This window comes from Camelus dromedarius, chromosome 11 (assembly GCF_036321535.1).
Source record: "Camelus dromedarius isolate mCamDro1 chromosome 11, mCamDro1.pat, whole genome shotgun sequence".
Lineage (NCBI taxonomy): Eukaryota > Metazoa > Chordata > Mammalia > Artiodactyla > Camelidae > Camelus > Camelus dromedarius.
The window spans coordinates 35,839,753-35,846,718 of record NC_087446.1 but is presented as its reverse complement, the minus strand read 5'-3'; positions in this window follow the sequence as shown (position 1 = coordinate 35,846,718).

Genomic DNA, 6,966 nt, shown 5'->3' with positions numbered 1-6,966 from the left:
GTCCCAGAGCCGCCCGGCCGCTGGGGGCGGGGCCTCCGGGGAGAGCCCGGGGGAGGGGTCAGGCGCCGGCCCGCGAGGGGTCGGGGCGGGTGGGGCTGGTTCACACAGGCCACCGGGTCTCCATGAGGGGCCTAGTCGACCGTAGCTTTACAATTGGCGCTGCAAAGGGCCCAGACTTCCCCCCAGAGCGTGATGCACCTGCCTCTTAAGGGCCGGTTCTTCTACAGGGACGGCTGGTAACGCTACCCTGAGGGCAGTCTGGCTAGCAGAACAGTTAGGAAGCTGGTTCCACTGACTCGCGGCGGTGCGCACAGCTCCGTTCTCTGCAGGACGCCTCAGCCTGCAGAGCCTAGGGGAGCGGGGTGTTGTGTGAGAACATGACTTTGCCCGTCTTGGGTCACCGACAAGGGGGCCCTATCTGCCCTAAGAGAGGTCCTGCTTGATAAACATACAAGCACAGTTCTTCCAATCCTGAGGACAGGGGCCCTGCCTGACATGTATTAGGACTAGAGAACCCTTTCTTGCGGGTTCAGGGTTCAGTTTTCAAGGTGTCGGAACTGCAAATCAGGAGGTGGAAACACCGTTAAACAAGGGGACTTGAAACCCAAACGCCTCTTTTTCAGAGCATCTGATACCCATAGCAAACGGTATTTTTACACACACCGTTCCCTGGGCACACGGGACAAGGGTCCAGGCCGAATCCTCCCACTGCCCCGTGGAGCAAGCACACTTGTCGCACAATGCCATTCACTACCCCCTTACCTCACAGTGCACCCATTTGACAGGGGACGGCCTGTCATAAACATTATTTTGCACAACCTGAGACAAGCCTACCACTTGCCTTTTCTTTGCACTTCACAGTTCTGATTTGTATGCAGTTCTCTAAGGCACAGAATAAGCTCAGATACTGCTTTCATGATAGTTGTATTGGGCAGCGGCTATCAGCAGGTGCAGTTTGTCCCACGGGATCTGCCACAACACCTTGGAGATGGGCCAACAAACTACTTCCAAGCCCACCACCTGTTTCCATACAGTCCATAAGCTAGTTATGGTTTTTACATTTTTTAATGACTGAAAATTTTTTTAAATTTGTGTGTGTGACACAAAATGACATGAAATTCATATTTCAATGTCACGAATGAAGCCATGTTTATGCCTTACGTATTTTTTATGACTACTTTCACTCTCCAAAGGCAAAGTTCAGTGGTTGTGACAGAGACCATATGGCATTTTATGGAAAAAAGTTTGGCAATTCTTTCCTTAGAGCCATATGAGGGTGTCCGCAGACCAAACCATGCATGGAATATACACCTCCTAATCTTTAACGTGAAAAATGATGCTGACAAATGCAGGAAAAGAACTGGAGTCACAGAGATCCACTTTTAACTATGCTGGTTTTCTGTACGGTAAACTTGGATATACCTATCTTTTAATTTAACAAGGCCATGAATAATCCAAAGAAAAATCCCTTTCCAGATTAATAAATTGAACTATATTACAGATAATTTCTAATATACAGCAAAAATAAAGAGAATGGAAGGGCAAGCCATAAACTGGGAAAGGTATTTCTCTCAAGTAAAATTCATATTTAAAAAAAAATTTTGGGGCGGCAGGAGGTAATTAGGTTTGTTTATTTGTTTATTTAATGGAGGTACTGGGGATTGAACCCAGGACCTCATGAATGCTAAGCATGTGCTCTACCACTGATCTATAACTTCCCCCCAGTAAAAATCCATATTGAATAGTACCCAGATTATATAAAGAATTCCTAAAAATCCATGAGAAATAGAAAAACAGTAAGTTGGATTTATGTTCAGATACCTACAACAAAACCCCCCAAACATGGTGACATAAACAAAATAGAAGTTTATTTCTCTCTCACATAAAAGCAGACATGCACTGTTCAATAAGAGATTTATGAAAACCTTTGCTCTCCTCTCTAAAAATGCCTTATTTCCGGGACAAGATCAGAAAACCAAATTTCACAATAGTATCCCTGAGATGTTGTAATTGTGCTTTTTATCTGAAGTTGTGAAAGCAGTTTAGGGTTAAGGAAACTGATTTCCCTCAGAGACACAGTTCTTAGCAGTCTGTCCTATTTATATCCTTTAACAATTTTCTATTATCCTTTTCTGAGTTGTCATCCTACTGCTTTACAATGTTTTCCATGGTACGATTTGAGGAGCATTAGAAGGAATCTCTTTCCTGAAAAATTCCTTCTAGGGAAATCTGGCGTGTCTCAAGTCGCACAATGAATTACTCCTGTCTTTGGGTTGGGGTTTGGGATGAGCAGGGTAGGTCACATTTCCACGTTGGGTTAGGTCACTATCAGGAATACATTAGAAGGGATACTTCAATCAGAGTATCTTTTCCTCTGAGACAGCTGAAAGAGAATGACTCCAAATAAATAGTCATGCCGGGAACTAGAGACAAAGAGGGTGGGAGCCGTACCTCTCCAACACAGACGAGCCTGCAATGCGAATCATCTGGAGATCCTGTTAAAATGCAGGTTTCTAGTTAGCAGGTCTGGAGCATGAGAGCGGAGGGGAGTTTCAGTCCTAACAAGCTCCCAGGTGATGCCGATGCTGCAGGGAGTTGGCCACATTTTGAGCAAAGAGGGGCTGAAGCAGATTCAGTCTTAGGAGGTTTGGGTGGAGGCACGGCTCTGAGCAGGTCTCATGAGCCCCAGGTGGAAGTTGGATGAGACAGATTGAGGAGAGACACAGCTGAGCACAATTAAAGGATGAGAAAGACCAAGTTGACTCACTTAATGTTGCTTAAGCCCGTTCTTTCCAGGCAAAGAAGGGATGGATGGATGGATAGATGGACAGACAGATAGATACTAAAATTTTCTATTTTTTAATATATGTATACATATAAACTGATCATGTAATACTATCTATAGTGGAATTGCGATCTGCTTGTTGGTCCTCAGTGAGGGTGTTGGTTGTTCATTGTTGATGAGACTTTTCTGACATCATGCTGGGCTTCCCAGACTGGGATATCTTTCACTCCCTGACAATATACCTGAAACAACATCCCTTTGAAGATATGGGAAGAAAAAATTGTTTTTCTATTAAATAACTCACATATCCTGGAGAAGAACATGTGGATAAACTTTAATGAATAAGCATATGAGGGGTTGTGGCAGTGGTTTAAGGCTGTGCTTTCACGCCCTGTGCCAGGTTTTCCTTTCTTCTGCCAAAGGGGATGCAGTGGAGGTGGACGGGGTGAGGAGTCTGTGACTGAGATAATGCCTGTGAAGCACAGAAGCAGGTGCTCTTTCCCTTCTATTACTGATTTTTCTCATCGCCATTTCCTCTTTCTTTAGTTCCTTGCCCAGTGACGTTGTTTCTAGCTTCATCTCGCTGCTCTTAACTGCCCTTCCCTCTGTCCAAATAATAATGTGTTTTCCTCCTTTCCTCCTTCCTACTTGAGGTGATCCTTGGTCTTGGCCTTCACTGAGCCCTTTGTTGCCACACCCTCCCAGTTGGTCCATCACTCTTGCTTAACTTCCTCAGGGAGTGGAGTTATTAAAGGCAGACTTTGGGTCAGAGTCCATGCTGGCCACTATGAGGACTTGATAATCATGAAAAGACCCAAGGAACAACTTGTCTCACCAATGAAGTCTTGCTTCTACTGCTAGTTTCTTGAGCCTTAACCATGAACTATCAAGAAGTACATAAAAATAACCCTACATAGAGAGGTTCTGCCCTTCTTGGCAACCTCTACCATTACCCCACCTGCCTCCCACATAGTGCTACCTCCTAGTGCAGGAATGGGAACTGAATTACAGTGACCCCCAGTGGATGACCAGCCTAATGGGAATTCATCCCATAGCCTGCAGGGGACACATTATTTGGCTCTCTACTGCCTGGAATTTTCCAAATGACCACATGACTTCAAATCGACTTTGATTTATTTTGAAACATGGCTCCCTTCCAATTACTCTTTGTCCCAGTTGTCCAAGAGGGTGCCTTACAAAGTCTGGATAATTATTTTTTTTTCTTTTTTTTCATTAACCTAAAAAAAAATTTGAGCCAAGATTCTTAAATTGGTGTATGATATCTTAAAGATGTTTTCTTTGGTCTCCAAGACTAGGATGAAGGTGAGAGTAGAATACTGGAAGGAGGGAATCTCTTGCCTGTGTGTTTATCTACAAAGAACAGAAAGAGTCTCTCTAAAGCTATTTCTTGGAAGAAAAAGAAGTTATGGTCAATTATGCACCTGAGTGCAAGGTTTTTGCCTTTAAAGATGTGAGTCAGCCAGTGCCCCAAGTCACACTGAGTGACCCCTCGGGGAGTGTTTAACTGCCTTGCTGCCTCCCTGGAATTCTGTCCCTAGTAATCTACTCCAGATAGAAGAAAAATATTCAGCTAGGCCAGAGGTTGTGCAAGCCAGGGCGTCTGGGGACAGACAGAGATCATCAACTGAATTTAAGAGGGTGGTGACAGCATCAGGAGAACTGGTCATTCCATTAGTGGGTTTGCTTCTCCAGTCCATTCTAAGTTATCAAAGTTTAATTACAAAGGATTTTATAAATACCTACCCATACCAATCAGCTGAATCTTTGGTACAAGGATGGTAATTAGTGACCCAGCTAAAATAAGGAAATAAAACAAATGTAGAGTTCAATTTAGAATCAAGTAATGTTATACGGAGAGTTGGGAAGAGGACGATCTTGTTTTCTTCTTCCTTACTCTCTACTCCTAGGAAAAAGAGGCTAAATTTGTATTTCTAGAATTCCATTGAAAGGAATTAAGTGAGGAAGCAGATGGAGGGTCAGGCCTGGAGTTTGGTGAGCAAGGAGAAGGAAGCGGTGATGGAGTGGTGAGAGCAATGTTAGATGGTGGAGGATGGGGAGGAAAGGGAACAGAGGTGGTTGGGGGCCGATGACCCCTCACTTTCATGGCTTATATACATAGACATTTTTAAGTTATAAACCAAGCTAATAGAAGGTTAATAAAATAGTTGCATCCTCGAATTTTTATGGGGATACCTTCATAAGGACATGGAAGGCCAGATTTGAATACAGAATTACCAGATTCTTCAGAGATACTTGCCAGAATATTGTGGCTCACTGCCAGTCCTGGGTCTCCCTGTGCTTCCCACCCTGCTTCCTCTTGCCCCAAACCATGAGGGGTCTCAGGTGCATGTGTGTGGATGCCCCGCCTCTTGCACAAGCTCTAGTTACATCCCCTTAACTGCAAACAGGTGCCTCTAAGCCACCCGTTGGGCTTCAGGGTGTATATACTGGTCACATGATTCTTCCTTGGGGGTTTGGACCCAGGGAGAAGGCCCACAGGTCCCTAAAAGTAGACTTGGGTACAGTCTACAGGAAGCCCCCTTCCTGTAGACTGTACCCAAAGGTACATCCCCTAAGCTCCATGGCACATCCCCTAAGCTCCATGGCCTCTCTGCCTTGCGGAGGGAGATAATGGTTACAGGAGGGCCAGAGTGTAGTGGTCCCTCTTGCCCAAGTCCAAGGCTAATAGTAAGTGGTAGAACTGTCCAGTCTTCCCACAAAAACATCTTTAAAAGTAGCAGGTAAACAGCCATGCTCTGGCCTTGGAGGTTGGAAGACTCCAGGTCCACGCTTGTCAAGAAAGCTTCAGAGTCACCTGTCTTTGGCTGGACTATACTGGCTTGGACCACGGGCTGCTCCGCAGTCACCAGTGTAGCCTGAAAACCAGAGGCCTTTCCTTCTCTCCATTTTCTAGGCACCAGGAAAGATTCTGGTTGATCCAGAGCCTGAGGTAGGACCCCGAAGCAGGACAGAGAATTTCTCAGTCTCCCTGGCTGGTGGGGAGCTCAGAGTCATATTTAATTTGATTTAGAAAAGTAAAATCATGTGGCATGTCCTGTACTCCATCTTAGTGTGATCTATATACATTGATAATAACACATACACCAGGACTTTGAACAAGACCTCGAGTTTTCCCTTGTTGGTCCCCAAAGTACCGCAACTACCTGCATCATCCACTCCTTCCCTTCATGAGCCCCACATCAACCCAGGTGCCTGACCACCATCACATCTTCCCAGCTTTAATCTGGAAAGGAAACAGAGCAGATATTTTAAAATGCTGTCCCAGGACGCTGTAGTCTACTTACAGGTCACAATGTATTTAGCTCCTAGAATAACAAAACACCAAAAGAATGAAAGGGAGGAAGGTAAGAGAGAAAGCAATGATGATGTACCCTACTCACACAGCTACTCCACTCCCTGAACTGAAACTTTCTCTGTAACAACAGAAAGAGTGAAGGATGTTGCTGAAAAGATTACAGGCTTGTACAAATGTTTCTCAGCTTCTAGATTTTCCATCAATCTGAATGGATGCCATCAACAAACTCTAAATCTGTAACTGCTCTGGAGTCTACAACCACTCTCCATCACTGTGACTAGCTGTTTTGGCAGGAAGTCTGGTAGACTCGGCCAGCATGCTGTGCCACAGACATGATTTGGGTCAGGCCTGACTTTGGTAGCATCCTGGCTCCCAGCCTTTGTCCTCAGTTCTGCCTGATCATGTAACCCCAAACACATAAACAAATACTGTCATTTCATCATAAACACTTCAGATTTATTGTACCATTTATAGAATACATTTTCCCTTCTGTTGAGAAAACTTGTCTGAAAGACTTTTAAAAAGTCTTGCAGTGAATTAAATTGGGAAAAGGGCACACACAGGTCCACTGGTGTTAAGCCAGGTTGTGTGAAATAAACAACTCTTTTTTGCTTTGAAAAAATCTCTTAGATCAAGAGAAAGATGGATTTTCAAGATTCTATTATGGTGTATTGTACTGTTTCTTTACTCTGGGGGGAAAAATCATTTAGAGCCTATTATTTTAAAATAAAGTAACTATTTTTGCTTATTCTCTAGCTTGCTTTTCTGGGGAAATACAGTGACCAAGCACAGACAACAATGATCAAAAAGCTAACTTCAAATGAGATTTTGTTTGCAATTTTTA